The sequence below is a fragment of the Panthera pardus genome, unplaced genomic scaffold (assembly GCF_024362965.1).
Source record: "Panthera pardus isolate Hobbes unplaced genomic scaffold, ASM2436296v1 HiC_scaffold_11, whole genome shotgun sequence".
Classification (NCBI taxonomy): Eukaryota; Metazoa; Chordata; class Mammalia; order Carnivora; family Felidae; genus Panthera; species Panthera pardus.
Genome location: NW_026526666.1, coordinates 29411646 through 29423987, shown reverse-complemented (window position 1 = coordinate 29423987; position 12342 = coordinate 29411646).

Genomic DNA, 12342 nt, shown 5'->3' with positions numbered 1-12342 from the left:
CTGGCCTAAACTGCCACAGTTCTCATGAGTACTTTTGCAAGAGCCACTGCGTTGGTCTTCTCACCTCGGTTTCTTCTCTACAGCCAGAGTGATCCTTTTAAAATGTAAGATCAGGGCGCCTGGGTGGCTCAGTCAGTTAAGCGTCCAACTCCTGATTTCGACTCAGGTCATGATCTCACAGTCATGAAATTATGCCCCATGGAGCTTGCTTAAAATTCTCATTCCCTACCTCTGCTCCTCCCCTGGTCGCATGCAAGCCTGAGCTCTGTCTCTCAAAAAACAAAAACAAAAACACCCAACATATTAAAACGTAAGATCATATCTCACAATTCAACACTTTCCAATGGTTTCCTATCTCATCCAGAATAAAATCCAAAGTCCTTGCCGTGGCTATCCGACTACCTGCTCTGGCATTCTCCAACCTCTAACTTTGTCCCTTATACTCCTCTCTTACCCGAACATGCTAGCCACATGGCCTCCTTGCCAGTCCTCAGCACCCCAACAATACTGCTCCTGCTTTAGGCATTTGCATTCCTTGTTTCCTCAAAGATAGTTAAAACTCTCCCCCCACACACTTTCTTTGGGTTTCTGCTTAAATGTGCTCTCTGTGGGTGCCCCTTCCCTATATCAAAAAGGCATTTCTTATTAGCCCAACCTATTCCCACCACTCTAACACTGCTCTATTTTTCTGCACAGCATTGGCTTATTTGATTGCGTTCCCGCCTAGAATGTAAGTTCTCTAAAGGCAGGTCTGCCATTCACTGATGTGTCCCCAGCACCTAGAATAGTACCTGACACATACCGAACACTCAATAAGTATTCATTGGGGGCACTTGGCTGGCTCAGATCGGAGCATATGATCTTGATCTCAGGGTTGTAAGTTCAAGCTCCACATTGGGTGCAGAGATTACTTTAAAATCTTCAGGGGGGCGCCTGGGTGGCTCAGTCGGTTAAGCACCCGACTTCGGCTCAGGTTATGATCTCGCGGTCCATGAGTTTAAGCCCCACATCGGGCTCTGTGCTGACCGCTCAGAGCCTGGAGCCTGTTTCAGATTCTGTGTCTCCCTCTCTCTCTGACCCTCCCCCGTTCATACTCTGTCTCTCTCTGTCTCAAAAATAAATAAACGTTAAAAAAAAAAATTAAAATCTTCAGGGACACCTGGCTGGCTCAGTCGATAGAGTGTGCAACTCACTCTCTCTTTTTTGTTTGTTTGTTTATTTACTTATTTTGAGAGAGAGAGAGAGAGAGAGAGAGAGAGAGAGAGAGAGAGAGAATATCCCAAGCAGGCTCCGCACTGTCAGTGCAGAACCCTATGTGGGGCTCAGTCCTATGAACTGTGACATCATGATCTCAGCCGAAATCAAGAGTCTGGCACTTAACCAACTGAGCCACTCAGGCACCCCAAAGCATGCAACTCTTGATGTCAGGGTTGCAAGTTCGACCCCCACGTTGGGTGTAGAGATTACTTAAACAATTAAAATTTAAATAAAATGCTAAAAAAATTAAGTATTCCTTGCAAGAATAAACAAATGAACACGTGAACTGTCATGGAATAGACATGACCCAGCAAGTTTCATTGTAGGTTCTTGGAAAGTGTTCTGTAAAAACCCAGGGGGTCAATAGGTAGCAGCAGAAACTGGTACATTAGCTGCCTCTTTTTTTTTTTTTGTGCAGTCTAGGGATTTCCCATCTTGTATTTTGTTATTGTCTTATCATCTCATTCAAAATACAGTTCTAAAACCTCATGGCTTCTACCCAGACCAACAAGGTTTACGACACGGCACAACCAAACCCCTTCTTCCTTACCCATTTCCCAAACACACATCCACATCCACACCCACACTTAGACTTAGCAAACAAATTCCTTACAGAACACATTAAGCCAACCAAATATATAAAAATCTATATTTATAAAAAGATTAGGAGGAGTTTATGCATTTCACAAAAGGACCCTTTGCTTTGGAAAAGGATTCACCACAGGAACCCTTTAAATAACTAGTTCACTAAATGATTTTAAAATAGGACTTGGCTTCAAGCAGCTCCCCTAGAAAAAAAGAAGGCTATATTTATCAAATATCTACTTATGTTCCAGTCACTGGGACTGTACCATTGGCTATTGTTTTATTTCCTACTGATACTCTGTGATTTAGTGAGTCGCACCAGGGATAGATCTAATTATTACATCAGTTAATTTCTATCTTTTGAGTTTCTTTGAGCATTACAAGCCATCATATTTTTTTTCCCAGGAATAGTATAAAAATATATAACATTCTGGGGTCATTTAGTTTTGGGGGCAAGTAAATTTTACACACCACAGAACAAGAGAACTGTCACAAGAAGGGAGTGAACTTTGAAATTAGCCGGCCTCATTTGGATTGTCACATACAAAACATGTGTTCTCGGATAGCTTCCTTGGGGGCTTATTTGAGTCTCAGCTTCCTTACTAATAAATACGAACATAATACCAGCCAGCTCAAAGTGACCAGAATTGAATAAGATGTATACTAAAGCCTAGTCCAGTGTTTGGCACATACTGGCAGCCTAAAAAAAAACGTTATTTTCTATCTTCCTTCTACAGGATATGACAGATAACACTCATTGTAAAGGCACGTGAAATGCCTAAGAAAAGGAGGAAAGTATCCATTAATTACACAATCTGCATATGACACACTTACTCTGTGCCAGGCACCGTTTGAAGCTGTGGGGAGACAGTGATGAACAAGACAGACCCTGCTTCTCCTGGAGCTTCCAATTCTGGATAGGAGATACTGACAATAAACAAACTAAAAAAAAAAAAAAAAAAAAAAAAAACAAACCCAAAAACACTAGTGGGGAATGAGTGCTACTTAGAGAGTCAAACCCGAGTGACGTGATGGAGAGGAACTGGGTGTCTTCTGTAGGCTGACTCATCTGCCTTTCTCACGTGATGCTTGACCTGCGATCTGAATAATAAGGACTAGCCAGCTGTGTGATGATCTGGGGAACAGCATTCCAGGCAGAAGGACGGCAAACAAAGTCCTTCAGGCAAGAAAAAGATCACAGAACATCGTGGCTAGAGCATAACAGGTGGGCAGGAGACTGATACTAGCTGAGGACAGAGATGAGGAGGGGTCAGATCCTTAGGGCTTTAAATGCCAAGATAATCACAGATAAAAGGCTAATCTCCCTAATATATAAAGAATTTGTAGACATTGAGAAGGTAAAGGACAACAACCCAGAAGAAAAACAGGCAAAGGGCAGAACAGACAGTTCACAAATGAGAAGAATAAATGGTTCTTATATATGTAAAAAGATGCACAACCTCATTCATAAGAAAAATACATACAAGTTAAATTACATTAAGATACCATTCTTATCCATCAGATCGGCTAAAATACTCAGTTGGTGCAGCTGTGGGAAAACAGGTATTGTTGATACAAATGGTGCAACTTCATTCTGACAGAAGTGAGGTGATATCTCATTGTGGTTTTGATTTGCGCTTCCCTGATAATCAATGTGATATCATCTCACACCTGTCAGAATGGCTAAAATCAAAACACAAGAAACAAGTGTTGGCAAGGATGTGGAGAAAAAGGAAACACTTTGTGCACTGTTGGTGGGAATGCAAACTGGTGCAGCCACTATGGAAGACAGCATGGAGCTTCCTCAAAAAATTAAAACAGGGGTACCTGGGTGGGTGGCCGGTTAAGTGTCTGACTCTTGGTTTCGGCTCAGGTCATGATCTCACAGTTTGTGAGTTCAAGCCCCACATCAGGCTCCGCACTTAAGTGTGGAGCCTGCTTGGGATTCTCTCTCTACTCTCTCTCTCTGACCCTCCCCCACTTGTGCTCTCTCTGTCTCTCAATAAATAAATAAACTTAAAAAAAGAAGATGTGGTATATATACATACAATGGAATATTATTCAGCCATAAAAAGAATGAAATCTTGCCATTTGCAACAACATGGATGGATCTAGAGAGTATAATGCTAAGCAAAATAAGTCAGTTACAGAAAGACAAATACCATGATTTCACTCATCTATGGAATTTAAGGAACAAAACAAATGAACAAAGGAAAAAAGAGACAAACCAAAAAACAGAGTCTTAACTATAGAGAACAAACTGATGGTTAGCAGAGGGAAGGTGAGTGGGTGGGGGGAAATGGTGAAATATATGAATGGGCCTAAGGTACACTTACCATAATGAGCACTGAGTAATGTACAGAATTGTTGAATCACTATATTGTACACTTGAAACTAATATAACACTGGAAGTTAATTATACTGGAATTTTAAAAATAAATAAAAAATAAAATAAAAAATAATTAGGTTATAACATCCAAGTAAGCAAGAGCAAAAAAAAAAAAAAAAGTAAGGTCTAACTTTAATAGTATACAATTTTATAATATTCGTTACAAGTAGAAATGCACTCATTCTGTAATTCACCTACTAACCTTTTTCCAGAACTTTACTCTTGATATATTCCTGCGTCTTGATATATTCTGTGTCTCCCTCTCTCTCTGCCCCTTCCCTGCTCATGCTCTGACTCTCTCTCTCTCTCTCTCTCTCTCTCCCAAAAATAAACATTAAAAAAAAGAAAAAGAAGAAGAAGAAGAAATATTCATTTGCTTGCATTTTGAGAAACATGACAAACTTGTAAAACTTAATTACCTATGGAGAAAATAGGCTGGGTAGACACGGGAGTAGGAGCCAGACTTACTAATACACACTTTTTTATATCACTTAAATTTTCAAATTATCCGAATTGTATTTTTAGTCAAAACTTAAAAATCTAAAAAGTTAAAGACACAAAAATGAATCAATGAGAAAACCTACCAATTAATCTAAGAACCAATAAAGGCTTTGATAAAGAATTTGGAGTTTATTCTAAGTGTGCTGGGAAATTGTAGAATTTTCCATGAGGGTTTGACGAGATGTAGCATATTGTGAAGTGAATGGTCCAGCAGCCACACAGGGAACAAACTGTAGCAGGACAAGAGGGATGCGGAGGTCTGTGGGTGGAGTGGGGGTTGAGGAGTGAGGGGCAGTCGTGAGGGGTCAGGATGAGTTAGACCAAAGTACAGTCGGAAAGCCCTAGAATATGTTTTGGAAGTGAAATCGACAGCACTTGCTGATAGATAGTAACAGGTTTGTGCCATGAGCTCAGAAAGGGGTAAATAACTCACAGGTGGAGCAGTTCTGAAGGTTCTACGGAGAAAGATGTGTACCAGCAGAGCCATGAAGGACATTAGGATGCAAGGAGATGTTAACATGGTGAGAGGTCACTGTGGATGGATAGGAAGAGGGCTTGGGGCAGGGGGCAGAGGGCAGAGGGCAGAGGGCAGGCAGCAAGTGGAGGGCTCTGCCCTGCAGAGTGGGGTGGGTCTCTCTCCTAAGAGTTGCTTCCATTTTTCCCCACTGCAGCTGAGCTTAGATCCACAGGCATGAAATGATTTGAAACCAAATCCTATTTCCATGACATACTTCTCCTAATTGCTTCCTACACTTCCTGTGACTATTTCCTTGCAGAAACTAAAGAGTTTCTATCACACACATTGGCATTCTTAGAATATATTGAAAGGAAAAAATCAATCAGGCAAAATGGGGAAAATCAGGCTGGGCTAAAGATTTGTCTTTTTTGCCGTTTGCTCACAATAAGTGAATTACCTTCTCTTGGAACTGTAGTGTAATGGTGAAGAATGCTGGGTTTCCCTGGAGTCCAGGTTGGACGCTCCAGCAGATGCTTCTAATTTTAAGGCTAATTGGTAGGCTAAGAAGCTTTTTGTTTTCACCTCTCCTCTCCACTTAAGAAAAAGATTTGATAACTAGACTTCCCTCTGGAAAGACTCTTTTGTAGATACTGTACTTATCTTGAATCAAGAGCAGTGACCCTAGAAGTTTGTGTTTCTGACCAAGAAGATATTTGAAGCTCTGGTTTCCACTTTTGGAGTAGATTGTTATTATCTGGGTTGGGTTTTAACACCAACAATCCAATCTTCTCTCTCTCTCTCTCTCTCTCTCTCTTTTTAAGTTTACTTCTCTATTTTGAGAGAGAGAGAGTGAGGGAAGGGCAGAGAGGGAGAGAGAGAATCCTAAGCAGGTTCTGTGTTGGATGCCTAACCAACTGAACCACCCAGGTGCCCCCAGTCTTCTGTCTACCCTCCCCCTTCACCAAACAAAATCCATGTGTTTTTCTCCTTTTAAAATTCAGCATTATCTCAACACTCTTGTCCAGTGCTCTGTGTTCTTTGCAGGAACTATGTCATAGGCAGTTTATGAACCAGGATGAGTAACAGACCAGCAAAAGCTGCTCCACCCAAATCACTTATGAAGACTTTCAGCTCTGGATTTTTGATCCATCAAGTGGGAGGAACCAAGTTGGATTTTAAAGCTGAGAAATTCTTGCCCATCCTTCTTGTACAGATGGTGTGCTGTGGTCTATAAAAGGATCATGTTCTGGGGCTTCTGAGCTGCAAGAAAATATTAAGAACATGTTAATAAAAAAGAAAGCAGAAAATGGCTGAGATGTGTGTGTGTGCGTGTGTGTGTGTGTGTGTGTGTGTGTGTTTGTACTCACATTCCCGACCCTCGTTTCTTTTTAAGTGACGATAGAATTCATTTCAGTCATGTGGATCTACCTTGAAAGTTTTTTTTTTTTTAAATGAAATCTCAGAGGCAGTAATTGGAGAAGGTCTTTAAAAATCAATTTAAGCTATGACATTCTACAGAAAGAGAGGTGATATCATATGACCTTTAAGTGTGAAATCAAATCTACATAAAGGGCAGTGTTCATTCCTCTGAAAAAGTTGAGATAGAACTTTAGACACAAATGCAGCTAACATGTCAAAACTCAAACTTTAGATCATCAATGACATCTATAAAATTTATACTTGCCCATTTTTAAACACATTGCATTAGGAAGAACAATGCTCTATATAGGTTTGGCTTGCTCTGAAACAAATAAGACATCTGCATTTGTCTTGAAAATACCAACTAGGGGCGCCTGGGTGGCTCAGTCAGTTAAGCGGCGGACTTCAGCTCAGGTCACGATCTTGCAGTCCGTGAGTTCGAGCCCCGCGTCGGGCTCTGGGCTGATGGCTCAGAGCCTGGAGCCTGCTTCCGATTCTGTGTCTCCCTCTCTCTCTGCCCCTCCCCCGTTCATGCTCTGCCTCTCTCTGTCTCAAAAATAAATAAAAAACGTTAAAAAAAATAAAAAATAAATTAAAAAAAAACCCCAACTAGTAATATTTCTTCTTTACAGAATTATAACATTCACAAGTGGAAGAAATCAACACTTTATAAATGGTGTTTGATATTAATTATTATAATTATATACTTATAATATTAATTATTCTGTAAGTATTTATGGGGAGGGGAGGAAGATGAGGAGTAACAGAAATGCATTTTTGTCTTCGTTAGCTTGGACTGCTATATCAAGTACCATAGACTGGGTGGCTTAAACAACATTTCTTTCTCACAGTTCTGGAGGCTAGAAGTCCAGGATCAAGGTGCTGGCAGATCTGGTATCTGGTGAAGGCCACTTCCTGCCTTGTAGATGTCTATCTTCTCATCATATCCCATGAGGGAGAGAGGAAGCAAGTTTTCTCCTTTCTCTTCTTATAAGGGCACTAATCTCATCATGAGAGCTCCACCTTCATGACCTGGTTACCTCCCAAAGGCCCATCTCCAAATAGCATCACACTGGAGATTAGGTTTTCAACATATGAACATATGGAAGGAGACAAATATCTAGTCCATAGTGTTCCACCCCTGGCCCCTAAATCCATGCCCTTCTCGCATGCCAAATATATCCATTCCAGCCCAACAGACCCCTAAGTTCTCATTCCAGCATCAATTCATTCCAGCATCAAAGGTCCAAAGTCTCATCTAAATATCATCTAAATCATATATGAGTGTGAAATGAAGTAGGTATGACTCATCCTGAGGCAAAATTCTTCTCCAGTTGTAAACCTGTGCAACCAGACAAGTTATGTGCTTCCAAAATACAACAGTGGGACAAGCATGGGTAGACATTCTGAAGGGTAGCAGAATACACCACCCAGAATATGTCTGTAGGAGCTCAGGACATGCCACCCCAAAATGTGCCACTTTGGTACATTGATTATTTCGAGTTGTAGTTTTGTGAAAAACAGCAGGTGCAGGAAAGGGCTTTCTTTGCACTCCCTCTTATCAGGCTAAAGACAGACCTTCTAAAAGTAACCCAATTGTCATAAATACTCTTCCTGGGAATTTTATCAATCAGGGAAGATTGACTCATCATAGGAGAGGAGACCAGAAAATTGACACCACACCCAACTTTGTCACAAACTATCAAAGCTCTCATCTAGCCTTCTAAGGGCCCATTCATCTTCCATAAAAGCCATTCACTCCCCTGTAAGAGGCCTATTATCACCCCTCCCCTTTCCCTATTAAGATGATATTTAATCTTGAATTCTAAAGCCACCTCCTTAAGTTACTCATTTTTTTGCTGGGCGTCTCCCATGTATAGATGAGGTATACATGTTAATAAACGTGTTTGTTTTCCTCTGGTATGTTATGTCTTTTATTATAGTGGTTGCAGCTAAGAACTCAGAAAGGTGGAGGGAAATTTATTTTCCTCCCCTCAAATTCCCATTCCAAGAGGGAGAAACAGGAAAGAACAAACAGGTGACAGGTCTCAAGCAAGTCCAAACCCTAGCAAGAAAAATTCCTAGATCTTAAGGCTTGAGAACAATCCTCTTTGGCTTGATGCTCTGCCCTCCAGACCCATTTGGGTAACAACATCACCCACCCTCTGGCTAAACCGTGTGGAACCGTGAAAAATATCAGATAGGCCCAATATTAATCAAATATTTGTTTTTCAGACTTTTTCCCCTAAATGTTTTTAAATAACAGGAAAAAAAAATCAGATCTGGTTTTTTTACAAGGAAAATCAGACAACCTATATGTCTTATTATGGGTCACAGAATCCTTTAAGAATCTAATGAAAATGACTAGTTGTTGTATGTTAAGGTCCCAATGAATTAGATCTCTTTCTGATTTATCTGTTTGAGTAATCTATTTAACTCTTCTTATGCTACTACCATAATATTCTTATTATAAGATTTTATACTAAATGTTAACATCTGCTAAGGCCAAATCACTCTCACGATTCTTTTTCAAAATCTTAATCCAACAGGAAATAAATGAACTGTTTAATAAAAGCTTCTGGTAAAACTGAGTAATCATCTGAGGAAAACAAAAATAGACCTCTATCCTGATATCATCACAAAAATATGGAATAAAGATCTAAATTTTAAAAATAAATTAACACAAGAATTAGCATTTAACTTTAGTTAGAACCTAAGCACGACAGGAAACCCAGAAGCCAAAAGGAAAAGACAGAAATATTCAACTACATAAAATTAAACACTTTATTTTGGGAATATTCATTATAAGCAGGATGAATGAGAAAACCATCATGGATTAGGAAAATATTTGTCATACGTGATGTGTGATAGATCATATCACCAATATGGAAATTATTAAGAAAATACAACTCAGTAGAAAAATGGGCAAAGGAAATGTTAATGTATAGAAGGACCTGGGAAAGACTAATAATTTTATAACTTAAACCTCACTGACAATGGGGTACGTAGCTGGCTCAGTTGGTAGAGCATGTGACTCTTGATGTTGAGGTTGTGAGTTCAAGCCCCGTGCTGGGTGTAGAGCTTACTTTAAAAATAAGTGGCGGGGGGTGGGGGGTGGGGGCAGTGCTTGGGTGGCTCAGTCTGTTAAGTGAAAGGCTCTTGGTTTTGGCTCAGGTCATGATCTCACAGGTTCATGAGTTCAAGCCTCACTTCGGGTTCTGCCGCAGCTGGCAGAGCAAAGCCTGCTGGGGATTCTCTCTCTCTCTCTCTCTCTCTCTCTCTCTCTCTCTCTCTCTCTCTCCCCTCCCCCCCCACGCCCTGTCCCTCCCCTGCTTGCGATAGCTCTGTCTCTCTCAAAACAAAGAAAGCTTAAAACAAAACAAACTCACTGGCAGTGGGGATAATGCAAATTCAAACAACGTGACATAATTTTTCAACTATCAGATTGGCCAAATTCAAAGTACGTAATGCTGGTAACAATAATAGTAGATGATATTTTTTTAAATTTTTTTTTAACGCTTATTTATTTTTGAGACAGGGAGAGATAGAGCATGAATGGGGGAGGGTCAGAGAGAGAGGGAGACACAGAATCTGAAACAGGCTCCAGGCTCTGAGCTGTCAGCACAGAGCCCGACGGGGGGGCTCGAACTCACAGACCACGAGATCATGACCTGAGCTGAAGTCAGACGCTTAACCCACTGAGCCACCCAGGCGCCTCTAGATGATATTTATTAAAGTGATTAGCATATCCTGAATACTTTATGTGGATTTATATCATTTAATATTTATGACGATGCTAAGAAATAGATTTCTCTTAAATTAAGGAAAAAGCTCAGCTAGCAAATGGCAGGTCCAAGATTTAAACCCAGGTAGTCTGATGCCCAGAGCCCAAGCTCTGTTTCATGTGTCCAGTGCTGATGGGAAGGCTGTGGCAGTGTGATTTGCTACAACTGTTAGAGAAAGTAATGTGGCAATAGGTATGAATATTAAAAAAACTCATTCCTTTTGACCTGCCATCCCCCAGACAAAAGAATCACCATGATCTGGTATTACTGATTCTTTGATTACTGATTCTTTGATCTGGTATTACTGATTCTTCAGTAGAACTTACTTGCAAAACCATCTGAGTTTGGCAGTGTTTTTTTTTTTTAATGTTGTTTTTAAATTTTACTCTGTTTTGTTGTAAGTAGATTTTAAACCATTGATTTTTCTTAATGGTTAAATGTATTTCCTATTTTCTGTTGCTTCTTGAATGGATTTTGGCAAATTAGTTTTTTCCAGGAAATCATTCATGCCATCTTCTAAGCTGTGGCCTCCCAGTTCCTGATCTACCCCTTTCTTCCTGGTATTGGAACTGAGCAAACCCCTGCCAACTGCAAGTTCCAACAGTCCTCAGCCCCAGGGATGTAATTCTTCCTACATTTATTAATTCAGTGTCCTCTTTTTACCTTTCCAGCCACCTGACACCCGCTTAACCAATTCCTTATGTTAATTTCTCTGTATTGAAATACCCAGTGTGGTTTCTGTTCCTCCAACAAGGGCCCCAACAGCACATCACCAGGAAGTAAGTATTCAAACTTCTTAAAATGAAGCTGTTTATCTTGATTCCTTATTTATTAAAATCTCTGCAGAATCTTGTTTTGTCCTCTTTCATTCCTAACACGTGTCTATTTTTCTTAATTTTTATCTATCTCTAGTAATCTTTCAATTACTAGTTTTTGAAACTTTTCTTAACTTGCTATACTGGATATGCTTCCATTTTTAACATTTTCCCCCCAATGCAAGCATTTTACAGGTATAAATTTCTTCTAAATTACTGCTTTGGCTGCATGCTTGAATTCAGTACTTTCATTATTTTTCAAATCTATGTATTTCCCAATTTCTATTAAGAGTACTACTCTGAGTCATGAATTATTTAGGAGTTAAAAAATTTCCAAATCTATTGAGTATTTTTATTTTATTTTTTAATTTTACTTATCTATTTTTGAGAGGGAGAGTGCAAGTGAGGGAGGGGCAGAGAGAGAGGCGGAGAAAGAGAATCCCAAGCAGGCTCTGCACTGTCAGCAGAGAGCCTGACCCGGGACTCAAACTCAGAAACTGAATTGTGACCTGAGCAGAAATTCTTAATTGACTAAGCCCACAGGTCCCCCTGTATTGAGTATTTTTAAATTATCCTTTTCTTATTGATTTCTAAACTACTTGGGTTGTGGTTAAAAAACTTGACCAGTATAATTAAGTTCTGTGGTATTTGCTATGAATTCAGTTATGGTCTAATAGTAGTCCATTTTTGTAAATATTCTGTATGCACAAAATTCTCAAATTTGGGGGTGCAGGATTCTATGTATATGGCCATTAGATCAAACTTAATTGCATTGTTCAAATCTTCCATATCCAGATCTTTGTGATTTATGAACTTCTGAAAGTATTATGTTAAAATCTACTGATGGTACGCTGTTACTTTGTTTGCTTTACAGCACTAGAATTTAAGGACATACGTAAAGATATTAATAGCAGCAGAGTATCTTCGCAAAACCCTAAAAATAACACTTCTAAATGTCAATCACCAGTGAATTGGCTAATTGTATGAGATATTATACAGCCATTAAAAAGCATGAATTTGTTCTAGGTCTATTAACCTTTGTATGTTTGAGTTAGAAAAAAGGCTCTTGGAGTGCCTGGGTGGCTCAATTGGTTGAGCATCTGACTCTTAATTTCTGCTCAGGTCATGATCTCA